Source organism: Seriola dumerili, unplaced genomic scaffold, assembly GCF_002260705.1.
Source record: "Seriola dumerili isolate Sdu_G_001 unplaced genomic scaffold, Sdu_1.0 BDQW01000044.1, whole genome shotgun sequence".
Taxonomy (NCBI): Eukaryota; Metazoa; Chordata; class Actinopteri; order Carangiformes; family Carangidae; genus Seriola; species Seriola dumerili.
The window spans coordinates 3284123-3298222 of record NW_019174299.1 but is presented as its reverse complement, the minus strand read 5'-3'; positions in this window follow the sequence as shown (position 1 = coordinate 3298222).

Sequence of the window (14100 nt, the reverse complement as noted above, 5' to 3'; positions counted from 1 at the left end):
AGACACAAACTGACCAGCAGGCACCTTTAAAACCATATATTGGGAAACCCCAATAGGTCTTACTAGGTCTTACCCAACTTAAAGTAACAACATGAATTTTTTAAGCTACATTAACAATAGAGAAAGACTGAAACATTGACTCCTTAAGTGGCCTTTGCTTAATCACAATAATGCACTCTGAGGTACTGATATAGAGAGTAATGGACTTGGCAGAGGAGACGGTGCCCCACTTTAAGTCTCAGCCTTCTTTGCCTCCTCTTAATTAATTATTTCTTGTACTGGGACACTTTGTTGTGCATTATCACTTACATAATGTGTAAATAAGACAGCTCTGGAGTTCATGGAACACATATCTTGGAGTGGCTGAGGCTTGGGGAGGAACAGTGGTTTGTCCATTAACTGCTGGGCTGGTGGTTCAGTCCTTGGCTCCTTCTGTCCACACTAAGCCTCAAGATCGCTCATGATGGCCAGACCAGACCCTTGCATGGCAGCTGTACCACCATCAAGGGAGGTAGGACCCATTACCCACAAGCATCTTAAGGCCTAGACAATCTTTATTTTTCATCTTAGCATCAAGATGCTTCTGGGACAGAGGTTCTAGGTCTGAACGTGTCCTAGATGCAACGCTATCTCAGCACATCCTTCCTCATCAGATTCTCAGTTTGACGCCAAACATTCATATTTCTCAGCTTGTCGGACTGTTCCTTTAAGATAAGTACTGGGGAACAAGTAGTTTTCCTGTCTGTCTGTAATATCTAATCATCTGTTGCTATACTGTATGCATGACACCGATCATGGAGAGCATCTTTACCAAAGTAAGAAACTGCTGGGTTTGCATGTTTGTATGTGCTGTGTGTATTTGTCATGTAAAAACTATGCATATTCCCCATGAATCCTTTTTTTGCAAACCGCCAGTCTTTTGGAAATAAAATTTTAAAGTGTTACACAAACAAAAGAAGTGTTGTTGAATGGAGTGGAAAGAATTAGTGTGTGTTGTGTGTGTGGTTGTGCTGTGTGTTGTGGTGTGTGTGTAGTGTGTTGTGTGTTGAGTGTGTGTGTGTGTGTGTAGTGTGTGTGTGTGTTGTGTTGTGTGTGTGTGTGTGTGTGTGTGTGTGTGTGTGTGTGTGTGTGTGTGTGTGTGTTAGTTTGTTTGAAAGACTCGAGGGAGTTGTTACATATGTGTGTGTTGAGCTTGTGAATCACCATGCCATCATCCTCTCGAGTCCTGCCTGTGGGTGTTATTACATATACGGATCTGTCAGCTGTCACACACACACAGTCATTTTTAGGTCTTGTGTTTGAGTCAAGAGTAGTGTGTGCAGGTCAAACGTTGCTCTTTATCATGATGATGCCACCACGGAGTCAGATGTATCCTGACATCAACACATGGCCATCAGCCAAGCAACCCCCCCCCACACACACCCTCCCACACCAGTGTTTATCTTTGAGCCAGCCAATAACAAGGACTGCAATGATAAATCTTGGTATATTGTTACACTTTACACACACACACGCTCGCGCTCACACGCGCACTTTTGTCGTAAATACAGGCAGACAGGAGGATGTAGGAATATCTGTTTCCACAGCAGTAATGGAGATAATGATGTCAGCCTGGAAGGAATTTCCTCACCTGATGACAGCTTCCTTGCTTGTAGCAGTGGCAGACTTATCTGTAATCACAAAGACAGTCTCAGCTAAGCTCCCACATCCTTCACTGTGAGGCACATATTTTTGACAACATACAGGAAAACCTTCAAACGATGGAGTACACAAATTACACTGAAAACAAATGCTTTCATCTACCTCATTGAGGGTTTTGACAGCCACAGAAACCAGATCGTATTTTGCTTAGACTAGATTATCGGTCAGTTCCAGTGTTGAAAGTGTTCGGATTGATTTTAAAGTAGTACGATAAAGTCCTGCATTCAAAATTTACTAAAGCTTGCACTACTCTGTTTTCTATCCACGAGGGAGCTGTGAGGATAAAGTTTGAACACATCTTTGACAGAAGTTGATTTGTTGAACTTGTGAGCAAGCAGTTGCTTATTTACACATCACCAGATCCAGAGCGACACCATCGTTCATTTGACGTTGTGTTTCTGGCCACCTGATGAATGTAAGTCAAATGTTCTCTCTTTTTTAGCTCTTTTTTTGGTCTCCACCAGCAGGAAATATATGACTCTTTAGCTGCTAAATGCTCCACTATGTTCACCAGCTAGCAGGTGAGCAGGCAGTGCGCAGTGGGGTTTTAAAGCCTTTTTTACTAAAAAACTGTTTCCTGCTGAATACAACACCATGAGAGTCAACATATCACATTATTAATATCAGAGGTAAAAGTAGTAACTGTGCAGTGTTCTGTTCTACTATTTTTACTGCTATATTAATGTGTAAACAGTATTTTAATGTTGAAATGATCTAGTTGATTCAACTGAAAATTATGCTTCAGTTAAGTTTATGGTCCCCTGCTGTAAAACATGGTTGAATACATCACATTTTCAATATATAAAACGTGTAACATTTGTTTTAATATCAATGTTTGTTCCTCTGTTTTGTCACCTTCATCAAGCCTGCAGCAGTTTGTGTCAAAGGAAAAGGTTACAACACCACATCGATACCTTTCTACGGATTGCGTAAATACATATATATATATATATAAAATGTTCCCCGCAGGAACCAGATGTCAATGTAATGTCAGAAAGATGTTGGACTCTAACGACCCTAACATCTGGCACATGTTTTAATTTTGGTTGATAATAATAAGAATCAGGTTGACGTCAAAATCCAACGCTGGCAAATTGACATTGTGGCATTTAGCAGATATTGGGTTTTGCTCATGACTAGAATGCTGGTATCTTATATGTCATGATGATGTTGGTATTTGGACAATGTTTGGTTACTTAACAACACAAATTACGTTCAACCAAATATCAACGTTCAACAACGCTGGTGAGCAGCTGTGTGTCTGCAGGGGGTTGGGGGATGTCAAGATTTCAGTAGTCGTCCACTAGTGTGCCTTATAGATCATCCTTGATGCCCCAGTGTTTCACTTTAACATACAGCGACTTCAGTGATAGTTGCACACTGTGAGGAATGAAAAAAACTGTTTCTCACACAACAATCCGTCAAAAAGAGGTTCACAGATGAATAAACTCCTCATGACACCTAAAAATGCGCTTTATCGGGAAAAGTGGCTCAAAGGCCACCGGCGGTGGTCAAATGGCAAGTGGGAAAGTCACTTTGTCATGAGTCATCCTTCATCTTGTTTTCAACCAGCAGCAGAGTACATTTATGTGGAATGACAAACCGAGTCCATGACCTGAGTGCTTGTTTCCCGCAGTGAAGTGTTCTGCCAGCTCTGTTATGGAGTAGACTTTATTTTGACTTGGCTTTGGTCCACAGAACCCTTTAAAGAAAAAGGTTATTACCAGTGAATACGCTGCCATCCAGACTGATCACACTGATCTTCCAAGGAGTAATTCTGTGCATTTAGGAGCTGAGCCGTTCAGGATGAAACTGACCCTGATTCATACTTTGATAAATGTGAAACTAATGCCAACGACACATGATGGGAAACAAATCATGTTAAAGTTGTGAGCTCTCACTAGACCTATTATTTGGCAGCTTCACCTGTGGGTCACTTTAGACATAACACAGAAAGTTGTAACTGGTGGTGCAGAAATTTGATCTGCATCCAGAGCTCAATGTCTTTTTCTGTCACATTAGAGGCTGAAAGGGGAACAAGTTGTTTTAATGCTCCAGTGGATTTAAAAGGGAACAACAATGCTGAAAGAAAGAGAATTTACCCAGCATCCTTCAGTTCGGGCATTCTCTGCTAACATCCTGTTTGACTTTGACTCCAACAGTCCCACCGCTCGGAGTCACACTGGCCGCCCCTCAACAAACATCACGCTGAACTCTGCTCATTTGCATTCATTAGCTAAAGCTCATTTCATACTGTAGGTGCAATGTAAACACACACACCGATTAACAGATGCTTGTTTCTCACAATAATAATGAGCGGAAACAGCTCATTTACATGTTAATGGCCTCATGATGTTCATTCTGATGCCACCGAACTCTCAAAATACTGAACAGTGTCAGGTATTGATCTCAGTGAGGTCAACATATGGACACCCACTCTCAGTGCAAAGAAAGCAGACTTAGCTTTAATTCCCATATAAGACTTTGATTGTTCATGAACCCAAACATGTTACTCAGGCTGAGGTCAGAGGTTACCACTCACTTAAGTGCATGTTATGTAACTTCTGCAGCTAGGGATCTCTTAAACTAAACAATAACTAAAATTGGCGTTGGGTGACATTGTGAAATAGCATGGGATCATGGGAGTTCAACACTTGTTCAGGAGGTTTTTACCGGCAGCTGAATTATCCGCTTTCCGTAGCAAAAAGACCAGGGGATTAAAACCAGTAGAAGCATCCATAAAGCGGTTCCACGTTAAAAATCAGTGATTCACTGATGCAGTTCAGCAGAGACAGGACGTCAGGCAAAGGCTGGGAGCTGAGACTACTTACCTTTGTTTCTTTGATAACTTATGAACCAGACGTTCAGGAGGTTTTTATCAGCAGACAAATTATCCAGAGGTCTCCTCCTCTCCATAACAAACAGACCATGGGATTAAAACCGGTAGAAACACTAAATAAAGCAGTTTCACATTAAGAATCAGTGATTCGCCAACGCTCTTTGGCAGACACACGATGTCTCGGAGTGGATGGGAGCTGAGCTGCCTAACATTTGTCTGGCTTTTTTCTCTGATAACTTAAGAGCCAGACATCCGATGACTAAAATCCTTCATCCAATTAAAATATATAATATATAATATATTGATAACGACCAAGGTGTAAAGAGTGTGTCTTAAAAATATGACTTAAAACTGGATGAAAGTCAATTTATATCTTCCAACCACATCACCAGTGCATGCGCATACAAGAAATGAGGTCACTGACAGGCGATAAAATGACACGGGCCATTACCATGATTCAAATCATATATTTCTTTAGGTTTGAAAAGTGCTGGAAACATTTAGCATATTGTAAGTACACAACTTAACAATATATAAATATAAAGTCATTTTTAGACATTTTAATGTGGAAAAGTTACATATTATAACTTTAAATCTATATTTTCTGCCTCCTGATACAGAGGACAACTGGTTTGATATTTGGGTTCTCCAGCAGAGGGAGCTTAAAGATCAGCAGCGCAACCCCAAACAGGCCTGTCTGGAAGAGAAATACATGTATGCACGCTGTGGTGGCAGCATAATGGGAAATGTCTTTATTCCCTCATCTCTCATGCGGTGACAGGCAGAACTTTAGGTTGCCATGGAGAGCGCTGCTGAAACGGGGTGATAATTAACAGAGCCAGAGAACTTGGCTCAATGACTCATTACATTTGGAGAAGTTAATGAGGAAATCACATAGCTCCTCGAAGGCAAATGACTCTGTATATAATGTGTACATATAATAAATGTTTCAAGTAACATCATGAGGTGAATATCACTGCACACTGCTGCGGCCGCTTCTGCAGGGCTAATGATGAGCATGTGATCTGCCCCCGTGAAGTCTGGTCGAGTGCTGGATGTTAGTGTATATACGTATATATATATATATATATGTGTGTGTGTGTGTGTGTGTTTGTATGCTCGCATGAGTCCATCAGTATGTGTGTGTGTTTGAGTGTGTTGTGGAAATGACTCACCTCCTTGTCAGGGAGACACAAAACATATGAACATTTTCTCAGACTGTCACACACACACACACATTCTTGTTTTGCGTTAGCTGTGAGGACACGCGTTGACATAATGCATCCCCTATCCCCTTACTCTCACCTCAGCCATCACAAATAGATGCCAGACCCTAACCCTAAACCTAGCCTAAACCTAATTCTACCCTTTACACTTAAACCAAGTCTTAACCCCCAAAAAGCCCTTTGAAGCTGTGAGGACCGACCAAAATGTCTTCACAACGATGGTTTCAAACCGAAATAAGTCCTCACAACCATAGAAAGACGTGTACACACACACCAGCTCCTTGCTCCAGATGTACTTTGACGTTTCTCTCTCTCTCTACCTTTAATCCTCTCTTTTTATCTCTCCCCCATAAGCTCAGGCAGCCCTGGGGAGGCTCCTGTCACAGCTAAGGGCCAACAGCGGGGCCTGCTTGGGGGTTTACAGTGTGGCCAAGAGCACAGGAAAAGCCACCCAACCACCTGTAGACCTGCCAAGAGCACTTAAGCACAAACCGTCTCTTACAATTTGTCTCAAGGATGTCTGGAAAATCCCACTTGACTCTCTTGCTTAAACAACACTAAGGCCACCAGCGGGGGGGGATGTTCCACCTGGAAATGCAGAGGTGGCAGTGACAATGCCAACGGCGCCAGGAGGCACAAGAGCAGAGCGGGGCACAGCAAGCAGGCAGGCTTTAGGCCGCACCGCTGACCGGTCAAGGCCCCGGCCTGCAGGGGCCACTCATCTGCAACGGTCAGCAGTCATCCAAGGAGTGAGGTGTGCCCGCCTCTCTTGGCCCCTGCGTGTATAAGCATGCTTTTCATTTTAAACTGCCCAAAAATAATGAGCAATCAAGAAAATGGTTATTCTCGCATTTCAATTAGCCTAATTAAAGAGAGGGCAGCGGGCTACTCAGAAGAATGGCAAGTACACCAGTACAGTGTATTTTTGTAAGTGTTTGTGTGTGTGTGTGCGTGTGCGTGTGTGTGTGTGTGTGTGTGTGTGTGTGTGTGTGTGTGTGCGTGTATGTGTGTGTGTGTGTGTGTGTGTGAGACTCTCCAAGGGGTTCAGCTGGAACACTGCATCAGCAGTCAGAAAGAGAAATTAACCATTTGTGTTCTTATCTTGCAGCCTGAAGCAGATGCACAATCTGGTCAGCGTGCTGGCAGCCAGAGAAGACTCAGAGTCGCACAGCGTCTCCATCAATGTGCCATTAATCTCTGATTCTGTGGTCTCAAGTGTTCATTCATCCAGTTTGTACAATAACACCGGCCAAGGATGCGCTTATCTCCAACTGACCTCGGTGAGACAAGTGTGTCTTTTTTTTAATTTTATTTTATTATATGGATGTGAAGGAGCTGCTGGCAGCGAGACAGTTAACCGTAAGTTCAGCATCCAGTCTGACAGTGAGAGCCAGATGGTCATGTAGAGCACTTAGAGTGACATGGGCCTACACAGCTCCCCCTGCTGGAGCGCGCACACACACACACACACACACACACACACACACACACACACACACACACACACACACACACACACACACACACAATCCCATCAGTACTCACACACACACAACTCATTTGCATGCAAATGCACACATGAACATCTCTAGCTGATAACAGCACTTGTGATTCCCACGTCATTTACCCCCCCCCCCCACCCCCCACCCCCACCCCCTTCCTCAGCTCTTTCCCCATCTCCCACTTCCTCGTACCTCCTCTTTTCATTTCCCTCGGTCTCAGTCTGATGGCCATAGTTAATTGGCTGCTGTCTAATTGCTGCTCATTAACTTGAGTAACCAAACATGTGAGACGTAGCAAACAAAACCCTTCCTCTGGCTCTCGCTCGTGCTCTGTGCTGTGTTTTTGTAATTCCCATTCCAAGTCGTCCTCGTCCCTGCCTCTGCCTCTAATGGCATTCTGCACATTACCTGCTTTTGTTTGTCGTTTCATCTTTCAGTTTGCCGCTCCACTCACCCTGAACTGGAAAACATCTGAAAGACAGGGATGAGTAAGTTCAATGCCAAACCAAATAAACACAAAATTATGATATGATGGCATGGTAAAAAAACAGTATAAAACAGCCTTGAAACTTAACATTCATTCCTTATTATGCTGATTTTCTACAATGAACTGTCATATTTTACTTCTGCACACCATCAGTACTCTGCTGTTAAACTAGTGTTAATTAACTGTTGACCCACATTACACTTTTCATTAAGTTTATCATTGCACATTACACTTAATTCACTGTTAAATCACTGCTAATCTATTTTGCACATTTTCCATTTTTGTTCACACTGTGATTCTCCCTCACACGTTATCTTTTGCACATCTATAATTTACCTGTGGGATCAAAATTTTTTTCTGATTCAGATGTATGTAATATTAAAATCTTTGCTCTGTAATCTTCTGCCACTGTATATTTTCTTTTGGACATGCGCAACATGCACACACAGGCATATGTATTATTTTACGCACATCCTAGAAATCCTCTTGATGCATGCAAACACCCACCCACACACACAGACACACACATCAGAAAGGCCAACCTTCTCGCCCACACCCTGTTGGCATTTGGCAGGTTCTCTATATTTGGGTAGAGCCCCTCCCAGGAGCCCAGCATTCTCAGCTCCCCTCCCTATTTAATCTATCTTAGAAAAACCTCAGGGGTTTAATTCCTCTCTCAAGGCAAAGTGCTTTGCTGGCATGGCAGCCAAATCCATACACAAGGAGTGCATCAAGCTTTAAAGTGGACATCTCAACAGCGGAGCAGTTTAGTTGGAGTGACATGATATATAGACCATAGTGTGTCACTGTAGAGCAAGGGGAAAAAAAAGGGAACAGAAATTGGTCTGGGGCTGCTGCTGTCCTCAGGGGGTGTGGAGGACTGTGGCGAGAAACTCAAAAGAGCGAGGTGGAATACACAATACTCACACACAGAGAGACAGACACACACACACACACACGCACACCCACCCACTCATACCCACCCCCAAACCTTGTGATATGCCAAGAAAATTATTTACTACTCAAGAGCAGGACCTTAAATGATTAGATTAGTCTCCTGGCTTCGTGGCTCCTGTAGCTTCAAGAGACAGGATGGGATGAGACGTTACTAATGTTGGAGATACAGCACAAGAAACGAATGAACAGTAAAACGATAAGTGAGAAAGGGAGAAACACAGAAAGAGAAAAGTGCGCATCTCAAAATAGCACTAAAATCAACTTTACCACCCCCCAACTTTACAGCCCGTAGTGAGTCAGACCTTTTTCTCCCACCACACAAAGTGACGTTTGCAGCCCCAAAATATTCATAACTGAGGCAAAATCATTCGCTGAGACAAAAATATACATTATCCAGTCAGAGGATTAGAGGCAAGCAGAGAGCTCTTCTTGCTCCAGCAGGTCAGCCAAACTAATCATCAACTTAATTAAGTTAAACAGGACTTCAACTGATTTACAAGTACATGCAAGCCTGACAAACAAGTGGATTCAAACAGAAGGGCATCTATTGCACACTGAGTTTAAAGAGGCAATAATCTACATTTTTATAATAATAATGTGTCAAATGTGAAAAAAATTTGACAATGTAAATGGGGGCAACATAGTGATGAAACTACAGAGAGTTATCACCTGAACCTCCAGCTCTCCTCGGCTTTATGGAGATTTACAGTTTAGCTGTCGGTTTTGGTTCACTCTCACCACTCACATGGCAGCGTTTTGAGCCGCAGCAGGCAGCTATTGTCAACAAAGCAGCGCTTAAATCCACTGTGCATTACCTGCTCAGCACCGAACAGGAGGTAGACACAGTTAGCAAATAGTTGGTGAACACAGTGGAACAATGAGCTGCTGAAGAGACGAATATTTTTTCTTAGGGTGTAATGGGGACCAAAAAGAGAGCTAAAAGAAAGTGAATATTGCACTTGTCATTAGGTGGCTGAAAACAAGTGTAGCGTACATAAGACTCTAAGTGAATGATGCTGCTCCTCACATTTCCTCAAATTCAGCTGCAGTGCGAGACTGTTGATGTCCTCACCATGAAGCTCACAGGGAACCTCGCAGTTGCCTTTGTACTGTATGTTTGTACACACCAAGGGCATAGGTTTGGTCTCAACATTGGTAGAGATGCAACAACGTCACCACCCCTGCAATAATAAGAGACTGACTTTTCAATGCCGTCAACCAAACGGTTCATTAACAAATGAGATCTGAATTTGCATTCAGGAATGACTATAAGCAAAGGTAATATATGCACGTGTTGAATTTACATATATGAAATATAGGGACATATGGAGTAAAATCATATATATATTTAAAGTATAGCCTATATACTGTATATAATAATTACATATGAAACCTGTTAGAAACTGGACCAATATCATGTATTGAAATATAATTATAACTAATAAAAACATGAATTTTAGTATGTCTGATAAGTGCGGACTAGAGAGACCAATACATGATGAACTGATGAAGCCGCTTGGATAAGAGGCGAAACGTCTTCCACAGACAAATACAAGTCCAGTTGCCTTCGATTTAATTTAAGAGAGAGATTACTATGACCTGGACGAATGAGAACATTCACAGACAGACCGTCTGATAATATCATAGACATATTTTACATAAATATAAAGTATGTCCATCTCAAAGCCTGTCAGTATATATTCATGTTATATATGTAAACATAAATGATAGACATGAGCATATTGTTTCAATAAAGTTTGTAGCATTTTACTATTTTTCCTATATAACATGAACTTATATCTTCATATATCCAAAGGATGTATAGATGTCATAATAATATATCCTCCTATAGGTGACGCATATGGTAATATCACTCTTAATAATAATAAGGCATAAAAAAGTCATAATATAGTAAGGTATAAAATTTCATAGTATGGATAAAAACTGCATGGTATGGTAAAGCTTAAAAACAGTCATAGTTTAATAAGGCATAAAAAGTCATACTGTAGTAAATCATAAAAAGTCACAGGATAGTAAGGCATAAAAAGTCATTGTATAGTAAGGCATAAAAACAATACAGTATAGCAAGACATAAAAATGTCTTACCATAGTAAGGCATAAAAAGTCCTAGTACAGTAAGGCATAAAAATGTCATAGTAATGTGAGTCATAATAAAAAGTCCTCTTTCTTCTTACTTCTCTACCTTGTCTTGCAGCAACCTCTGAGGCTTAAAAATGAAGCCAACATGGAAATGCTAAAAATTGCAGTTCTTAGAACGGCCACTTGATGCTGGCTCCAAAAACAAGTAAATCCTACAGACTCCATGTTAAAATGTCCAGCTAAAAAGCAGAAATAAACGTGTTTACAGCCTGGTTTGTCTCCATAGCAATTTTCCCCCTAAATGTCAACTTTACACAGATTGCATTTTTTATAACTCATTATACAACTCATTTACATTCTATTTAGGCTTAAAGTTATGCATAATTGAGGGCAGATCACTTTGAGTGACAGCTGGGTGACAGTATGCTTGCCACAAACCAACAGACACTGAAGTCTCAGCTGAGTTAGGCAGTCAGGCACTGTCAAGATGGCGGCAGCAGAGCAGCCCCCTCTGAGCTTCAAAACCACTCTTCAGAAACCTATGTCTGATGTCATGGAGGCTATGTCCATCTTTGTTTACAGTCTATGGTCTGCCCATATGATCTGGAAACCATCAATGAAAATAGTGAAGTCTAATTTCAGGCTTACAAGGCAGCAAAACAAATTTTGCTGGTAAACTGATTTATTTACACCCTGGGCCCTTGAACCAAAACAATGATCTGAAAGATACTAAGCTCTTGGTGAGGAGTTGGTAATAACTGTTTGTGATGTTCATCACTACAAGTGCCCCCTTTTTGATACACATAGCCATGTGATCTATTGTTGATATGCAAATATTGATTATAGCGACGTAAAATACTCAAATAAATCGAAATTTATGAAATTTTATCCTAGAAGAATCAACATATTATATCAATGCTCAAAATGCCGGGATGAATAGGTTATGAGTTTATGTTCAAGATTTTCAGCTCTCTTCAGATCCTTTTTGAGCTGTTCCAACAGCTTTAGGAGCGCAGGATCTCAGTGCTGCCTCACCAAATGTTCCTCTTGTAAATGGGCAACTTGGACACAAAATTAAACAATGAAAGCCTGGCTCCATCACTCAGGATACCCAGTGCTCAAAAATAACACTGGAAAATAGACAGCAAAAGATTTTTGAAAGTACTCTGAGAGAGACAGTTCTCTGCCCCAGTATCAGCCATGCCAGGAAATAGTTGGTTTCCATCCACTCTGCAGCTGCCCCCCCACCCCCCAACCTCAGAAGTAGCAGCTTGTGTAAGACTCTTCTTAAGACCTCAGCCACTAGCTCCTGCCACTGGGGTTCAGAGGACTTTGAGGTTGACCCTAACACATAATGCATACGGGGTCTGTCCAAACTGCTCCAGGCTAAGGACAGCAAGGTTGGAAAACCCCCCAAAGAGCCTGCGAGACTGGACTGACCTCGCTAAGACTGCTGGAGGGGGCTCTCTGCCAGATGTGACTGTACTGGCTGGTGATGCCACAGAAAGGAAATGCTACTGAGTTTTCCTCCACTCTGATCAAAGAAAGAAAGAAAGAAAGAAGAAAAACTAATAAATAAGGTAAAAGGAGCAAACAGAATCCACTGATGAGAAATTTAAGTGGGTGATGGCAGTGGCTGATGGGTGAGGGGGAGTCACGACAAAGAAAATAAAGAGCAATAGAAGAAGAAGAGAGAGACATCTAGTGAAAAAGGGAAAGAGGGAGAGAGGAAGAGAGGTGGGCGATTGGTCCTATGAGAGAGTTGTCATGGTAACAAGTGATCATGATGAGGTTGAAAATGATCAGAGAAGACTTTTGGAAAGAAAGTGCAAATACATACAGAAGATACATAATCACATTAGACATGAAATGCCAATACAGGACAGAGTTAGGTCAGAGGGGCTACGTGTGATGGAAACTAATTGAAAAGTTTACTTTGGAAGTTAAGTTTCAAATTTGAGATTTAACAAAAAAAAAATGTTTTATCTACATTTAATCTACACTGGATTAATCTGAAGTACATCAAATCAACTCTCAGGACAAATATTGTTTCATTGAATAATCAAAGGCAGTTTCATAAATTAAGTGGCTTGCTTGTAGACTTTACTGTTAAATTATATGGCTGCACTTGTAATCAGATATAATTATATTAACAGAAATCTTATGTCCTATGTGGAGTTACAAGTTGAATACAGAGTCTACAGTGTCCATAGAACCCCTTTTTGTGACCCTGATTTTAAAGGCTTAAACAACATTCACTTGACCTCATGTGTGTAATGGCTTGGCTTCTCGCATTCACACCAAAATTCACAACAACAAGGAGGGAGATGCATTAACTTCCTGCTGTGAAAAGATCCTGGCCAAGCCCCCAGGACCACTCTTGTTAATGTAGTGGCCACAGATTAAATTGCATGAGATGCTCTTTAGGACCCTTGACAGACTTCTTGCTTCTTGTATATCCATGACAGAATTATACCATTTCTGATCATCCAACACTTTCAAAACTCTTTGAATGGTCACACTTTTAACCAGTTCGATCCAGCATCTAACAAAGGCATAGTTATAATAATTTCCCTTGTTTGCCGTTGGCAGAGACAGTCTTTCAAGACAAACAACAATATTAGTTATTTTAACAAATGTCCAAAAATATTTATTTAAATTCACTGAGGTCGTAGTAATTATTACTCATGGCCACTGAATGCAAACGAGGTAGCCAGTTGACGTTATGGGTTCTTTAACATGGGAGGCTGCAGTTTCTGTTTCCTACTGTCAGTTAGCATTGTTGTTTTCAACCTTGATGAAGGACAAAGGATGACAGTTGCTAATCCCACTAACAGCCTGTTATTTTGACATCTGGGGTCTGCTTGTTCACTGTTGAACTGGGAGTTTAATGTATGGTTGAGGTCAGTTTGGTCTCTGTGTTCAGCACACAGATTGGTCTGGGATATGGTTGAGGTGCGGGATAGGCAGTAGCCTCATCCAAAAGTGGAGAACAGTGATTCCAGCTAATTACACCATTGTTTTTGTTGAAATTTTTGTGTGTGTGTTGGCTGTTCAGTGTGGCAGATGTCAGCCACAGGTGCCTCTTTGTCAGAGTTAGAGGGTGTGTAATTGAGCCTCTGAGGTCGGGACTTCCTGGGAGCTGTGTGCAGTCATTAAGGCTGAGCTAGCTGCTGGATGGTCTGCAAATCCCAAGATTGTAGGATTGCCTGTTCAGTCATGTCTTCTTTTCTATTTCTACATGTATTTATTACAAAAGATGCAACATGTGGTGTGGAGGTTTTGGAG